The sequence below is a fragment of the Acinonyx jubatus genome, chromosome A2 (genome assembly GCF_027475565.1).
Source record: "Acinonyx jubatus isolate Ajub_Pintada_27869175 chromosome A2, VMU_Ajub_asm_v1.0, whole genome shotgun sequence".
Classification (NCBI taxonomy): Eukaryota; Metazoa; Chordata; class Mammalia; order Carnivora; family Felidae; genus Acinonyx; species Acinonyx jubatus.
This window is the reverse complement of record NC_069383.1, coordinates 132,804,637-132,821,589: the sequence shown is the minus strand read 5'-3', so window position 1 is coordinate 132,821,589 and position 16,953 is coordinate 132,804,637. Positions and strand designations below refer to the sequence as shown.

At 46.2% G+C, this 16,953-nt stretch overlaps 1 protein-coding gene across 17 annotated transcripts in view; it reads right to left on the bottom strand.

The window, feature by feature from the left end:
• Positions 1 to 16,953, bottom strand: part of MAGI1 (membrane associated guanylate kinase, WW and PDZ domain containing 1) — a 630,408-nt gene that overhangs the window by 595,631 nt on the left and 17,824 nt on the right. The gene's annotated exons all lie outside the window — the stretch shown is intronic.

The following is a 16,953-nucleotide window of genomic DNA, read 5'->3' as shown; positions in this document are numbered from 1 at the left end:
CAATTTTAATAAAATAATTGCTTGCCCACAGGCCAAACTGTGGAAGCCCTCAGAGAAAGCTGGACATTGAAAGCTTTCATGTACAAAAGGCTGCCTGTCTGATGACTGTCAAGGTCTGAATCCTCCCCTGGCCTCTGAACTCGTTCCCAAAAGAAAGCTCAGGTTTGATCAACCGTCTCCTGCCTCAAGTCTTACAGGCCCCACTGTGTCAGAGCCTCCGAAGCCACTGCTGCTCTGCTTTGTAGAGCGTGTCTCCTAAACAAAAACAAATGGCTGGCACAGAAGTCTCTTGCCAGGGAAGGGACTCACATTAGTTCTCCTCAGACAAACCATGAACTTCAATACGTAGCTGAGAAATAAAGCATTCTTAATTAGCATTTTTGGAGACCGGCAAATCTGCAGAAGAGAACAAATATGTCTGGATGAGGAAGTAAGAACTCACGACGTTCTATGTCTCTAATAAAGAATTCCCTAAGCTACCCATTTTCAACACTTGACATTTTGTTTCCTCTTAATGCGAGCTTACAGGAGACAACACTATATCTCCAATCTTTTTTTTTTTGTAAGGACACAGGTTGTAAGCAAGAATAAGAGCCTGTGCTGAAGACATTCTGGAGGAAGGAAGATGAGTGTCTTCTCCTAAGTAGGTCAGTGCTACTGACAACTCACCTGTCCCATGTGGACTACTTTTCAAAAGTATTGTTTCTCATTCACCACACTTCAAAGTCAGCCTCTCATATTTTCAGGTACAGCAGGCATGGGAAGGCACACTTGCCAAAGAAGGTAAATTACATCTAATGACTGACACTAACAGGAGAATTAGTACAGGGCTGGAATTCACAGGAAACACACACAGAGACGGTACTTACTGGATCTATATTCGTGTATCAGGCAAAACGTCCCCTTCAGCTCCTTTGAGCTCTCCACCATAAACACATGGCAGAAGACTGGGTAACTCTGACACGTGCAAAACCGTAAAGACGAACAAGACAGTCGGTGGCAAACTGTAAAGCCCTTTTCCCCTTGAACAGCAGCATCACACAAGGGCCAGAAGGACTAATCTGAACTCTTCCCGTCCTCCCTTTCTCTCTTTTCTCACTAGCCATTCACACTGTGCATAAAGACAAGGACAGAAGCGACAAGGGCAATCAGCCCCAGTGTAACGGAAAGTGTAGACTTGCCTGTCCATTCCTAAGGATGAAAGGGGATAGACAGGAAAGAAAACTACTACATTAGAAAAGGGGGGAAATCAACGGTCATATTTGTTACTCTTGCTTACAGACAGACACAATTTTCTACACGTGTTTATTCATTCAGGTACTAGGAAAGGAAGGTATTCATTTCCATACATCTCCTGTGAATGTAAAGAGGCTTCATTGGCCCAAAGCCCAGCTAAGGCCACTCCCACCTGAAAAAGAATCTTAGCTCTAAGGCATCTTAGCTATGCAACGACCTCCTCCGGTAAGTCACTTATCTGGATGCATGGGTTTCCTTCTGTCACAGAAAAGTAACAGATGAGGTGAGCGCTTAGGTCCCTCGTAGCCCCAAGACGATTTACCAGAAAATGGTCTTCTACCAAATATTTGTCAAATCTGAGTTAGAAAAATTGTTTTCATTGGCACCTGGTGGGCTTAGTCAGTTAAGCATCTGACTCTTGGTTTCGGCTCAGGTCATGATCTCACGGTTTTGTGAGTTCGAGCCCCACATCGGGCTCTGTGCTGACAGTACAGAGCCTGCTTGGGATTCTCTAGCTCCCTCTCTCTCTGCTCCTTCCCCACTTGCACTCTCTCTCTCTCTCTCTCTCTCTCTCTCTCTCTCCCCCTCTCTCTCTCTTTCTCTCTCAAAAATAAAAAAAAAAAACTTTAAAAAAAAGAAAGAAAACCTGTTTTCATAGGAAGATACAAAGGAAGATAGTAACTCAAATCCAGGAACACAACACGTCCTATGGGATGTCAGGAAACCAAATGCTTTCAAGTTACAAGTTAGGGAGAAGACTCGACTGTTTTTAAGGCTAACCTGGCAACTGCCTGGAGCAAATTCTCACTTTTTTATTTGTTTCTAATAATAGAACCGTATCAAGAGAAGGTGAGTGCATCACATTCCTCTACCTCAACCTTCTGTGAAATCTGACCGGGCTTTTTAACTGGGAGGCAAGCTAAAACAATTTATAAGGCAATGCTTTATGCTCCCAAAAAAATAAATGTAGGGGAGGAAAAAAATCCCGCCCACAGACCATTTGAAGGGAATGCCTTTTGGGGCGCCTGGGTGGCGCAGTCGGTTAAGTGTCCGACTTCAGCCAGGTCACGATCTTGCGGTCCGTGAGTTCGAGCCCCGCGTCAGGCTCTGGGCTGATGGCTCGGAGCCTGGAGCCTGTTTCCGATTCTGTGTCTCCCTCTCTCTCTGCCCCTCCCCCATTCATGCTCTGTCTCTCTCTGTCCCAAAAATAAATAAACGTTGAAGGGAATGCCTTTTTCCAGGCTCCGCTCTCTGGTTACTAATGCTCCTGAACTTTGAGGTATAAAACAACCATTTTATTATGCCCACAGACCCTGAGGTGCAGGAATTCGGATGCGACACAGTAGGACTGGCTGGGCTCTGCAATGTCTGGGGCCTCAGCTGGAGGTGACCGGCCGGCTGGGGCTGGATATCTGGAGGCATCTTCACTCACACGTCTGGAGGCTGGCCCTGGCTTTTAGCAGGAACACCTACACAAGGCCTCTCCTGTAGTCTCTCTGCATAGGCTAGTTTGGGGTTCCTCACAGTATGCTGGCTGGGTTCCAAGAGCAAGCATCCCAAGAGAGCAAGGCAGAGGCACATTTTTATGGTTTTGCCTCAAAAGTCACACAGTGTGGCTTCTGGCATGCTCTGTTGGTTGAGAGAGTCACAAGGGTCTACCCAGGTTCAAGAGGAGGGGATACAGACACATCTTCCCCACCCTGTGGAGAAGACAGTCAGGGTCATATAAAATGAGTATATGGGGTGGGAGAGAGATTTGCAGCCATCTGTGGACAGCACAATCTGCTAGGCTGACAGAAAAAAAATCCCACAAACAAGGTAAGTGCAAAAAGCTGGGCCTCAGGCATCTTTGACCATTTGCAGCTTTACTTTTTTTTTTTAATGTTTATTTATTTATTCATTTTGAGAGAGAGAGAGAGAGAGAGAGCAGGGGAGGGGCAAAAGAGAGAGAATCCCAAGCAGGCTCCACGCTGTTAGCACAGAACCCCATGCAGGGCTCAAACCTACGAACCGTGAGCTCATGACCTGAGCTGAAATCAAGAGTCAGACGCTCAACCAACTGAGCCACCCAAGCACCCCGACCATTGGAGATTTTAAAGCAAACACTTTGATAGTCAAAGGAGCATAGCCAAGAGCTAGAGGAATGGGATTTTAGCCACAGAAGCCCCCCAAGCTGCCTTTAAAGCCAGGGCTACAAACACTTGTCCGGATAACAATTAGAAGGTTCCTCAAAGCATATTATATACCTTTGCTGTCTCATTACAGCTTGGTCCCTTCTGTACCCCATTGACATTTGATTTAAATGTTCAAAAGTATTAAAACATCTGCTGAATCATAATTCCAAAGTTCAGATGACATTGAGATGAAATCCATGAAACTATGAATTCACCATGTTAAACAGGTTTTTTTTTTTTATTTTTAATGGAATGCAAAGAGCGGCTGTTTATAAAGCAGCCACATATGCAAAGCCGTGGGATGGGTTTAATTCAGAGCCAATGTGACCTATGGATCTTTGGACATGTTGCAAGGGAGACCTCAGCCTTCCCTAATGAAGCATCTCAGAGCAGTCCTGTTCCCTGGGACAGCAGGGGAGGGGGGCAGAGGAGATGACTGGCAGTGAATATCACATACCTTCACTTTCAGTATCTTTTACTTCCCATTCTTAAACCTGCAAACCATACTCCCCCCTCTTCTTCTGTTTTCAGGACGTAAGAGGCCCACCTTCTGGGTTTCTAGTTCCATCACTCGCTGGGACCACCATCGCTATCAGGTATTAAGCTAATAACATTCTTATTCTGTAACAGTCCGGCCTCAGCTGTTCAGTAATCACTACTCACAGCCTCTCTTCTCTCCTCACCTGCTAAGAAAATCTTTGGCATTTCTCCACTCAATGCTAAGCCCATTGTGCTAACCCCTCAAGTGCTAAGCCCATCCCTAAATCTTCTACCCCATCCCCTTGTGTCTTACTAGGCATAGTGAGACAATCTGTGTCCATGAGCGGAAGGCAGGACAGCAGAGGAGACAAGAAAATATTAACTAAAAGATAAACAAGAGGGCAAGAGGAAGGTTAGTGTGCTGTCAGGGAGAGATCTGGTAAAGAACAAGAAGCACGCGATGACGACATCTTCAAGGCGTCTCCCAGGTACCAAGAACTAGATTCCAGATAAAAAAAGGCAAGAATGTAAGTGTGGCAGAAGAGAATCCCCTGACTTCCTCTACATGTTCCTCAAGAGACAAAAGATGGGAATCAATTCTACTGCTGGCTCCTGGACTCCTTTTCCTCGAATGAGCTCCAAGACTCCATCGCTTTGGATACCTGGATTTGCTTGGGTTCCAGGCAGCTGAGAAAAATGAGGCTCAGAGAGGTCAGTAACTGGTAAAGCAACAAGTCAATTCTGCCTGTCACTAAAGCTTGTGACTGACCACTACCTCACGCTGCCAGGTACAAAGAAATCTGTAGATGGATTTAGTCCCTTATCATCAATTGCTCGTGAGGACTGACCAGTGCCTGAGGAATCACAAGGTGACAGAGCACATCACCAACACAGTCCAACTCTGAAGGGGAGGAGGAAAGCAGGAGCAATTCAAGTGCAGAAATGTGCAGGGGTAAGAACAACAGTGCAAATCCTGAGGAGAAATTCTGGGTTTTTTTTTAAAGTTTAGTTATTAATTTTGACAGAGAGAGAGAGAGAGAGAGAGAGGGAATCCCCGTGCACACAGGGGAGGAGCAGAGAGAGAGAATCCCAAGCAGGCTCCACGCTGTCAGTCCAGAACCCTGAGATCATGACCTGAGTTGAAATGAAGAGTCGGACACTTAACTGAGCTACCAGGCACGCCCTGAGGAGAAATTCGTAACTGCACCCAAAGAAGCTGTTGTCAGGAAGGTCTGCTGGTGCTGTGTTTCAAAGAGACCATTTCGGGACCATTTAGCAAGGGTGCTGGGATGCTGATATGGATGAGCTCCATACAAAAGAGAAAGTAAACTGCAGAAGGAAAAACTGGAAGGAAAAGAGTGAAGGACCAAATGCGACAAGCCACGGTGTGGCGGGAAGTGCTGTGTCTGCTGCCCTTTCCTCAGGAGCAGAGAATAAAAGATACAAAATGGCGGTGGGAGGCCGGTCAAGGCAGCCATACTTGTTCTCTGGCCCCTGAGACTCTGACTATTCAGAGTGCGGTCCCAGGGTCAGCACCACCCAGGAGCTTGTTCAGGATGCCCGGCCAGGCCTTCCCAAAGCAGAATCTGCATCCCCAGCCAGCTCACGGGTCCCTTCAAGCCATGGGTTGGATTTGCGTGCTGGTCTTTTCACTGCCTGGTGAACCCAGACGACTCTGCCTCGTCTTCATCTCTTCCTTCAGTTTGTCTCCAAAATGTGAGCACCCACTATGTGCAGGCACCGTCCCAGCAAGCACTAGGGATACAGGGGGGAACAGCGATCCTGCTGGCCCTCATGGGGCTTACACTGGAGCACTGAGGGGACAGACAAGATCCATATCAGCACAAATACACGTGAAAGTATCACCATGTGATGACTGAGGCAAAAGGGAAACTTCTGGTCTTAAGAGAGCATAAAACAAGGGAGTCAGACAAAGTGAAGACAGAATTGAGTCTGCAGGATGAGGAGACATCCTATTAGCAGACAAGGTATGAAGGGAAAGGAATAGTATCCAGGCAGAGAGGAAAGGTATATACAAAGGCCCTGTGGCAACAAAGAGCCCCACACATTCAAGGACATAGGGAATGGCATGTGCAAAACGGGACTGGTAAGGGAGGCAGTGGTCAGGCTATGCAGGCTCTTGCAGTTCCATGAAGGATTTGATTCTAAGAACAGAGCGAAGCCCCTTGACAGGTTTTAAGCCAGTCATATGAGGTTAGGGGAAAAAATGGGGAGAGGGGATGGGAACAGAAGTGGATAGATCCAGGGATTTCACTAAGGAAGCAAGAATCAGACCCCAGACAACCATGTTTATACAATGCAACTTCCCTCACTTGTGACCCTAGACTACATCTTGCCTCTCACCAAACCACAAGACAAACTGAGCCCCTCTTTTACCAAAGAAATAGGCAATAAGTACCCCAAAAATAAAGCAAAAGAACATAGGCACACAGCTAGAGAAGAAGCATGGATGACTGCCCAAGGATATTGACAGCGTTGAGCCATACTTAAGAGTCTTAGAAGTTGTGGGGGGAGGGTGCCTAGGTAGCTCAGTTGGTTGAGCATCCAACTTCGGCTCAGGTCATGATCTCACAGTTCATGAATTCAAGCCCCACATCGGGCTCACTGCTGGAAGCAAGGAGTCTGCTTCAGGTCCTCCCTCCGTCCCTTCCCTGCTTATACACTATCTCTCAAAAATAAATAAAATATTTTTTTACAAAAGACTGTTAGGGGTGCCTGGGTGGCTCAGTCGATCAAGCGTCTGACTTCAGCTCAGGTCACGATCTCACAGTTTGTGGGTTCAAGCCCCGCGTCGGGGTCTGTGCTGACAGCTCGGAGCTCGGAGCCTGCTTTGGATTCTGTGTCTCCCTCTCTCTCTGACCCTCCCCCTCTCACGCTCTCCCTCTGCCTCTCAAAAAGTAAACAAACGTTTAAAACATTTTATTAACATTGAGGAGGGCACCTGTTGGGATGAGCACTGGGTGTCGTATGGAAACCAATGTGACAATAAATTTCATATTAAAAAAAAAAAAACTGTTCTTTAAAAAAAAAAAAAAGGCTGTTAGAAGTTAGGAATATCTGAATTCAGACCTGGTTCTACCAGTACCTAGACAAGGTAACCCCTCTGAGTCTTCTACTCAAAGAGCATAATGATGCCTACATCACAAGGATACTGATTGGATTAAACAAAGCAGAGTCTGCAAAGCCCCAAGTGTGGCACTGAATACATAGGTGTTCAATGAAAGATATATTCTTTGTACACACCACTGTGGTTCTCCACCTGCCCTTATGTGCACATTAACTCTTAAAGCTAAAGGAAGGGTTTCTTTGATTTAAAAAAATAATAGTAATAATAATAATCATTGACATGTAGCAATTGCTTAAGATACAATACTAAGTCCTCATTTCACATTTAGTATTTCTTTAGGTCATCACAATAACTCCATGGAGTGGGTGCTGCTACCAACCCCACTTTACAATAAAGCTCAGAGAGGATACACAGCTTATCAGGCATTAAGGGTGAGTCCAGGTTCGAGGCAGGCCTCACGACTCCTCAGGGCTCCCAACTGGGAATAACCCCACGTGCAATTCTGCAATTCTGCAATTCAAAAAGGGCTCTGCCACTCACTGTGAAGCTGCTTTGAAGCATGGGACTCCCAGCATGGTACTTACGGATGCTCAGCAAAGCCCGTAGCACTCACATTCTTGCCAAGTAAAAGCGTGAGTGAAGGAAGCCGTCCCCTAAAGGAATCTGGCCCTCGGAGTCAGGTGAATGTTAAGAAAGGCTGAAACAGGTGTACTTCCTAGGAGTTACACCTTTCTGGTAAAGAGAGGCTTCCATCGGGCTTGGCTGGACTCCAATGTCCTTAGTAGAACAACTACCTGAAAATCCCTAAGGACGAAGCTTTGCCTTAAAATGTAACTTCCTCTTCGGAATTTCCTGTTTGGGATATTTGGAGGAATTGCATAATCCCTGCTTTATTTCAACCGTGAAGTGAACTGCCTTTATTTTCCAATTTTTGCACACCACAGTCGCTACCAGCTTGGTATTTACAAAGCACCTTTGCCCTCAGGATTTCCAGGCAGTGATAAAAGCACAGAGGAAATATTTTATGGCTGGTCCTATTCTAGTGCTGCAGGAGGTGTGCGGAATGCCAGCCAGCTGTAAGCAAAGGTCCAGGGCTTGAAAGCTTTCTCAGGGGAAGCCAAGTGTTACCTGTGGTATTTAAATGGTAAGGGGCCTGTTGAGTCAAATGCTTCCCCGGGGAATTGGAGAGACACCAATTTGCTCAAATTCACCCCTGACTGAGAACATAATAGAGGGCTAGAGTTCAGGCTTCTGTTCTGGCTGATGATTCATTTAGGACAAATGATTCTACCTTTCCTTTCAACCCCCTGTGACAAAAGGTATGCTGGAGAAAGCCAATTCAGCAGACTTCAAGGGTGTCCCCACACTGCAGCAGACGTAAAGCCACACGGAAAATGAAAGGGACTGCCAAAGGTATTCTTCTCTGTGGCAACTAACACTGTAACTGTCATATAGGTTTGGGAGCTCGTCAAACCTGAGTTCAAATCCAAACACATCCACTTTCCAGATGTGTGCCGTTGGTCCCAACTGAGACATCATGACCTGAGCCGAAGTTGGAGGCTCAACGACTGAGCCACCCAGGCACCCCGCCCCCCTGCAGTTCTTGTCTTGACTACAGAGAGCCACCTTCCCCAAAGTCACATCCCCTTTCCAGAAGAGCTGCTCCCAAAGGCTACTTGACATGGGGGTGGTAGGTAGAGAGAAGAGCCTAAACCTCTTCCTCTGATTCAGGACAATGCTATGGATTGTCTCCACCAAGAGTTTCCTGTGGGTCAGCTGGGGTGTTCAATGAGAACGACTCACAACCTAACTTCTCTTCCGGCCCATCCCGACAGAGAGGTGGACCCCAAGGCCATTCCCTAACACAAGTCCTATGTGGTAATTTCCATCCACCTAGAAGGACAGACAGCGAGCTATAACCAGTTCACAATACTATGCTATTTGATTTGTCATCTTGACAAGGTTAAGTGAAATGCGTATCTGAAAAAAGGCTTTTCTAAAGGTAACGTTTCGAAAAGGCTGATATGATAACCAACAGGCAAGCAACTTTTCCTTTTGCCTTCATCCTAACTCCTCCTGTATCACACGAACTGGTCTACATCAGATTTGGTTCCCCATCAGGGGCGCCTGAGTGGCTCAGTCGGTTGAGTGTCCAACTTTGGCTCAGGTCATGATCTCGCCGCCTGTGAGTTTGAGCCCCACGTCAGGCTCTGTGACGACAGCTCGGAGCCTGGAGCCTGTTTCAGATTCTGTGTCTCCCTCTCTCTCTGCCCCTCCCCCATTCATGCTCTGTCTCTCTCTGTCAAAAATAAAAAAACATTAAAAAAATTTTTTTGGAAAAAAAAAAAAAGTTCCCCATCGCCAGCCTTGCCTGGAAACACAAAGCAGAGATCCTGAGGTCCGGCGATAGGCAGATAATTACAAAAAGCAGAGGTGTAAATGGATAAGAGATAACAGTCATGGTGGGACCCTGTTAACTCACTTTAAGGGGATTTCCCAAGAATGAGCCATTAACTGGCTGAGCAATGGACTTGTACAGTCTTTAAGGAGAAATGCATGGCATAAAAGCCAAATGTCCCCGAATAATTTCACGGAACGCTCTAAGTAGCATTTTGTAAAAACCTCTTACTCTAACTCAGAATGGAGTCATACAGAATCCGCGAATAAGCACCTTCATGGTCTGAGCACATCCCCGATTGAGCAGGCAAAGAGGAACAGAGGATGCATGAGAGTAATAAACTAAGAAAGGTCTTCTAGTTCCATATTTTCCAAGTTTTCAGCATTTCGACTAGAGGTATTGTTAACTAGTATGATTTTCTACTACTTCTTCCCGGTTCCCCAAGTAATAAACAAAAATGGCAGGCAAAGAAAGTGCCACCTGGAAGGGTATACAATCTGCCACGGGTAAGAACCTCTACCTTTGCTTGCTACTTCTTAACTTTTGATCGGTTGGGAATCTATCGATGTTCTTCAATTCGGGTGTAGTGCACTCACTCTCAACCTGGAGCTATTCTGCCCCCAAGGGATTTTAGCAATGTCTAAAAGACATTCTTTGGTTATTACAATAGGGGGTCGGGGGTTACTATCACGTAATGAGGAGAGAGGCCAAGGACGAGGCTAAACATCTTAACAACGCCCACCACAGCACCCAATGGCAAAGAATTATCCAGCGCAAGATGTCAACAGTGCCAGGGTTAAGAATCTCCCATGGAGCGGAGTGTGCAGGAACATTGCAAAACAAAGGTTGGAATCCCACTTTGAATCCCGAGTACCTTGGTCAGGTACTTAACTTACTACCTTTTCTCAGCGTCGGTTTCCAGCTGTCTAAAATGGGCTGATAATATTCTTTAAGAGCTTAGGTAACGAGCAAATGAGATGACAGTTTTGAAATGACCTAGCACAGTGCCTGGCACATCAAAGGTAACTGTGATGTCTGGTAAATGTGAATCATGGCTATTTTTCAACTGTAGTTATTTCCCACCCACCCCCATTTCCTCTAGGATTTTACTGGGAAGCAAAGAAAAGAGGAGTCCGGCCAACTCGAAAGCCCACTCTAGGTCAATAGTTTACATGTAGTTCCTTTAATAATTGTGACTTCTATTGTGTCTAAATTTATGTTTGAGGAACCTGGGGGTGGGGAAGGCCACACTTTTTAAATTTTTTTTAAAGGTGTGTTGTTTTTCCAAAGGAGAATTTCAATTCATGGCCTAGGAGCCAAATGAAAGAAGGAAACGCGAAAATCCCCCCTAGGTCTTTGAAAAACTTGGTAGTGGCACATGGTAAAAAGCACTGTTCTCAGACAATGAATATCTTCACTGAGTTAACTGAAGACCTATTTAAGTAAACCAAAGTAAATGCTCAGGTATCTAACAAAAAGAAAAAAAGATAACGTCTTCCTTAGTAAGGACCACGTTTAGTGGCTCAGCTGTAAACCACCAGCTAATGTATTAGGGCCATAATCCTGCATTTACCTTGTAAAAATAATACCAGTCTGCTGTAAACTATGCCAAGTCACCTGTGTAACAACCGGCTTCTCATTGCTCTTCCAAATCCTCAGAGGAAGGGTACGGTAACCCTATAATTCATGGCGCATGCCAGGATACTGAAGATTGAAAGGCGGCACCACTGAATAATTACACAAGGACAACAGGTGCAAACCAGGTATTTGTCAAGCACGCTGGGACGTATGACCACCACTCAGGTACCTAGCCAGGGGCAACAGTTCCATGTTGTGCCAGACATTTTTATTTATTTTTTTTTAATTTTTTTTAACATTTATTTATTTTTGAGACAGAGAGCATGAACAGGGGAGGGTCAGAGAAAGAGGGAGACAAAGAATCTGAAACAGGCTCCAGGCTCTGAGCTGTCAGCACAGAGCCCGACGCGGGGCTCGAACCCACGGACCGCGAGATCATGACCTGAGCCGAAGTCGGACGCTTAACCGACTGAGCCACCCAGGTGCCCATAGACATTTTTATTTTTAAGGCTCACACCCACACACCCACCTAGGTGGGCTATAAACAAGTTTTACAAATGGGGTGACCCTACAGATGTTGTCCTATCTCTTGCATTTTTTATTTAATAGATTATGATATGTTTACATGTCAAGGCACAGACAGCCACTCCATTGTTTTCTTTTCTTTTTTTTTAAGTTTATTCATTTAAGCAATCTCTACACCAAGCGTGGGGTTCAAACTCCTGACCCGGAGATCAAGAGCCACATGCTCTACTGACTGAGCCAGATGGGCGCCCCCCATTTTTTCCAGTCAACTACAGAATACACCACTTTAGGGTGGTGCCATAATTTCTCAATCACCCACAACACTTAAAAGTGAATGTCAGATTTTTGTCATTATGAGCAGCGTCAAAGAAGGCATATAACTTATAGGGGTTTGAGGATTTCCAGAGAATGGGCTTCTAGTGGTGGGAATGCTAGGTCAAATGTGGCCTTTTTTTTTTTTAATTTATTTATTTACTTTTGAGAGAGAGAGAAAGAGAGAGAGAGAACTCAAGCATGAGTGGGAGAGGGGCAGTCAGAGAGGGAGAGAGAGAGAATACCAGCAAGCTCTGCATTATCAGGCACTGTCAGGACGGAGCCCGATGTGGGGATCAAACTCAAGAACCGTGAGATCCTGACCTGAGCCAAAATCAAGAGTCGGACACTTCACTGACTGAGCCACCCACGCGCCCCCAAATGTTGCCATATTTGATGGGTTCTTCCCAAACACTCGCCGCAAAGGCTTAATCGAGTCACATCAAGACCAACAGTTAATGAGCACTTTTGAATTCCTGCCAAGTCTGATAAAGGGAGGATGCTAGCTCATTCCATTCCTGCCTTCCATGTTCTCCTAACTCCAGACAGTCTGGGCCGTGGGCGTACTTGGAATTTTCCTGCTTTAGGCCTTTGCTCCTGCTGTTCCCTCCACTTACAATAACATTCCACACCATCGCTATAAATATCCTACTAATGACAAATACAACCTCCTCCACAGGCCTGTCCCAAGCCTGACTGGCTACAAACTGTCTTCACATCATCTCTTTCTCCTGGGGATGCCCACAACACTGTTTATTCCCCTTGCTGCACACCCACCCCGTAATCTGAATCAGAGTCCACAGTCACCCCTAAATCATGAGGACAAATCATGAGGACTCAGACACAAGTGGTTACAGGCATGCACAGACACAAAGTCACACAGACAAAACTGCCCCAATTTCCAGGCCTCAGTTTCCTTAACTGTAAAACAGAGATTTAAAAATAGTACCTACCCCAGGGGCGCCTGGGGGGCTCAGTCAGTTAAGCGACTGACTTCAGCTGAGGTCATGACCTTGCAATTGGTGAACTCAAGCCCCACATCAGGCAGTCTGCTGTCAGCATAGAGCTCACTTTGGATCCTCTGTTCCCCCCCACCCCGCATCTTTCTCTCTGCTCCTCCCCTCTCTGAAAAACAAATACACATTGAAAACACAGAAATAAAATAGTACCTCCCCCACATACCTCCATTTTTATAATATTTTTTATAATATTAGGCCAGAGGGGATAGGAGATTCAGACCAACAGCCCTTAACCCGCTCCAGAATCTGTGCCCTTTGGCTGTACCCCACACTGATCAAATTTCATGTTAAATGGAGAAGTAGTTACAGACTCCCAAGATCTCCCAGTCTCACGTATGAATTCTTTCATAGAATATAAATGCCTTGATAGCGGTGGGCCTGGATTTTCAAAGGGGAAAAACTGCCACTTAGTACAATCACTACCAGGGTATCCCTATCCTTGACTCATCCAGCCCCCCCCCCCCCGATGTCTCCTCCAATAAAATTAAATCTTTACTTTAAAAATTAAAAGAGCACTGAGGCGCCTGTGTGATTCAGTCAGTTAAGCATCTGACTCTTGATTTCAGCTCAGGTCATGATTCATGGTTCGTGAGCTAAAACCCCACGTCGGGCTCTGTGCTGACAGTGTGGAGCCTGCTTGGGATTCTCTCTGTCCCTCTCTGCCGCTGCTCCTTTTTCTCTCTCTCTCTCAAAATAAAAAAAAGAAATAAAAAAAAATAATAAAATGAGTACAGAGGGCAGAAACAGATAAAAGAGTCTAACTGAGGAGGAATGCCACGTCTCCAAGGCAAGGCCCAGTGAAGGTTTCTTCTAGTCCCGTGGATCCTGGACCTGATCCACATGGAAACCTTCAGATCCAAGGACATAGTCATACAGTCCTACTGCAGTGTGCTGCTCCGAAAAGGAAACATGACCAGGCAACGTGGCAGTTTGGGAAATAATTCACAAGTGGGCCTTGTACCCAAGCACCGGGTCAGGAACTGCGTACCTCACGGGGGATTACCTCAAGTCCCCAGCCCGCAGGGCCACTGCTGGTACCCAAGGAGCAGAAAGACCATGTCTTCGCGACAGCCTGCGTGGGCTTGGTGGACAGACAACTACTAAATGTTCACTGAATTCTAGGAGTTTGCCTTCATGTGTATAAATACAGCACTCTACTCTTTCTACAGATGAAGACACTGAGGCACAAGCATTATAAAGTAGCAGAGTCCTGGATCGCCTGAAAGAAGAAATAAAGTGAGACAGCCAGGAAGTACCAGGTTTTCCCACAGAGCCACACTGATTTGTTGCATCATTCGCTGGGCTTCCCCTCCCTGGCCCGGTCAGGCGACCACAGTCTTTCTTGATTTGGAAAAATGTAAATGGAAAGACATAATGTATGTGTACTAACTGATAAATGGGGAGAGCTGTGCTCAATCAAAATCAGCTCAGGATGGAGCATCAAAAACCTAGACGTAAAGCACTGGCTCAGGGGTGCCTGGGTGGCTCAGTCGGTTGAGCATCCGCTTCGGCTCAGGTCATGATCTCACAGTTCGTGAGTTCAAGCCCCGCATCCGGCCGGCTCTGTGCTGACAGCACAGAGCCTAGAACCCATTTCGAATTCTGTGTCTCCCTCTCTCTCTCTCTACCCCTTCCCTGCTAGTGCTCTTTCTCTCTCTCTCTCTCTCTCTCTCTCAAACAAATAAACATTAAAAAATTTTTTTTTATAAAGCACTGACTCAGCTGACCTTAAACCCTGCAAAGCTTCCCTCTCCTCATTAATAAATGCACCTCCCAGAGCTGATAAGAGCATCCATCATTCCTGGACCTGAGGACCTGGTATATATCCTGGCACTGCCATTAACAGCAGTGGCAGAGAACATCTCAACTTCTCTGAACCTCAGTTTCTTCTTCTGTAAAATGGGAATGATTATAATTCCCTACCTACGCTTCCTAGAGTTGGTTGAGGAGTAAATGACTTAATATACAGCATTTACAGCAAAGCACACAATAAGGGCTTTTATGGACTGAGATAAAAGTATACAAAAAAAATTTTTTTTAAGTTTTATTTTATTTATTATGAGAGAGTGTGTGTGTGTGTGCGAGTGGGTGAGGGCAGAGAGGGGGAGAGAGGGTGAGAGCAGAGAGAGAGGGGGAGGGGGAGAGGGGGGAAGAGAGAGAGAGAGAGAGAGAGAATGAATGAATGAATGAATGAATGAATCCCAGGCAGGCTCTGTGCTGTTAAGCACAGACCCCAACACGGGGCTCGATCCCACAAACCACAAGATCATGACCTGAGCCAAAAACAAGAGTCCGACGCTTAACCGACGGGGCCATCCAGCTGCCCCCACCAAAATGTCTATAAGCAATTAAGTGTCTAGGGGCTCTAGTTTGATACCATTCACAGCTGGAATAATCAACAGAAAAGAAAACTTAACCAAACCAGACAGTTACCCCGGCATGAAGTTTATTGGAAAATGCCCATATGCATTTGCTCTCCTTCTATCTTTATACCAGTCATTCCACAATTCTAAAGAGCCAGGAATCATTTCATTGCTCGGTAATAGTTTGTAGCTTCCTACAGGGTGGTGACTAACTTCTACTTCCAGCAAGAAATTTAAGGGAAATGACATGAAGACATAAAGATAGTATAGAATGTGTTTCCATCAAAGCTGCTCTACATAATTTGGTCCAACAAATTCAGCTCCATAACATCTAACAGGAGGTGGCAGTGCCAAGAAAGAAGATTAAAACCCAGAGTGTTAAACAGAAGTGTTTTGAGTCAATTACGCAGTCAATTCGGCGCCTCCACGAACCTAAAATCAAAAGTTATCAGATTCAAAAGAGGAAAACTGACAAACTTAATGTAATAATAACTACCGTTTATTCAACGCTGCCTTTGCTCCATGCTTATGCTGGGAGCTTCACCGCGACGTTGCCCACGATCTTTGCAACAACCACACGAGATGTGTGTGCTTACGATCACTAAGTCACAGAGGTGAAATCGTGTACCCAAGGTCACCTGGCAAGTAAGCAGAGAGACTGGATTTGAACCGGCCCTTCTGAAATGCAAAGCCTGTGAGCCTGTAGCGTATGGCCTCCAACCCAGAAAGGCGGAAGGCTGGCCGGAGCAGAGCTGATGGGGGGATTGAAGCCCTCAAGACCAGATGACCAACATGCATACCCTTTGCAAACTGCTCTAAGTGCCACAGAGGTGAGGAGGAGACACTGTGGCAACGATCCCCCTGGGCAATCTATGCCCCATCTTCAGAGCTGGAGGAGACACTGGGCAGGTGGCAGTCTTGAAAGCCCTGGGAAGTGTCAAGCTAAGCTATGAGAAAAGAAGAATGCAGAGGGAGGAGGGCAAAGACACCAAGAAAACCTAACTGCACCTGCTTCTGAGGGCAGTAGGAAGACAAAAGCCCAATAGAAAAGGGTGGAAACCACCTCGAAGCGTTCGCAGACAAAAGAAGGGATCAACATGGCCTAGCCACACAGTGGGATATTACGCAACTTTTAAGAGGAAGGAAGTTCTGGCACACACACTACAACATGGACGAAGCTTGAGGGCTCAGTGTTGAGCGAAATAAGCCTGCCACAAAAGGACAGATACTAAATGGTTCCACTCACACAGGGCCGGATTTATCAAGACAGAAAGCAGAATGGCGGCTGCCAGGGGCTGGGAGAGAGTGCAGTGGGCAGGTACTATTCAATGGGAACAAAGCTCCAGTTGGAGAGGGCGAAGAAGTTCTGGACACGGATGGTGACTGCGCAACATGGTGAGTATCTGATGCCACTGAACACACACTTAAAGGCTAACTTTTATGTTACGTATTTTACCACAATTCTTCGAAAGTTGACTAGAAACTTGCCAGGTCCCCGGTGCAAGTTGTATCACCCCGAACCACATGTGAGGAGCACATTCTGTTCGTCAGTGCTGGAAGGTACAGACGCTTAGGTCTGGAGGACACAGAAGGACAAACAGAGGAACTCTGAGCTGCAATAGGCCAGGCCTGCCGCAAGCCCCCTCCCCCAGGGCACAAAGACTGGGGCCTGCCAGAGTGCCAGGAAGAGCACCCAGCTTCCAGCCTTCCCCAGACAATGCTCCAGAAGGTTCCATACTGCAAATTCACACAATGGTGCAGTGCAGTCTGAAGGGAATCC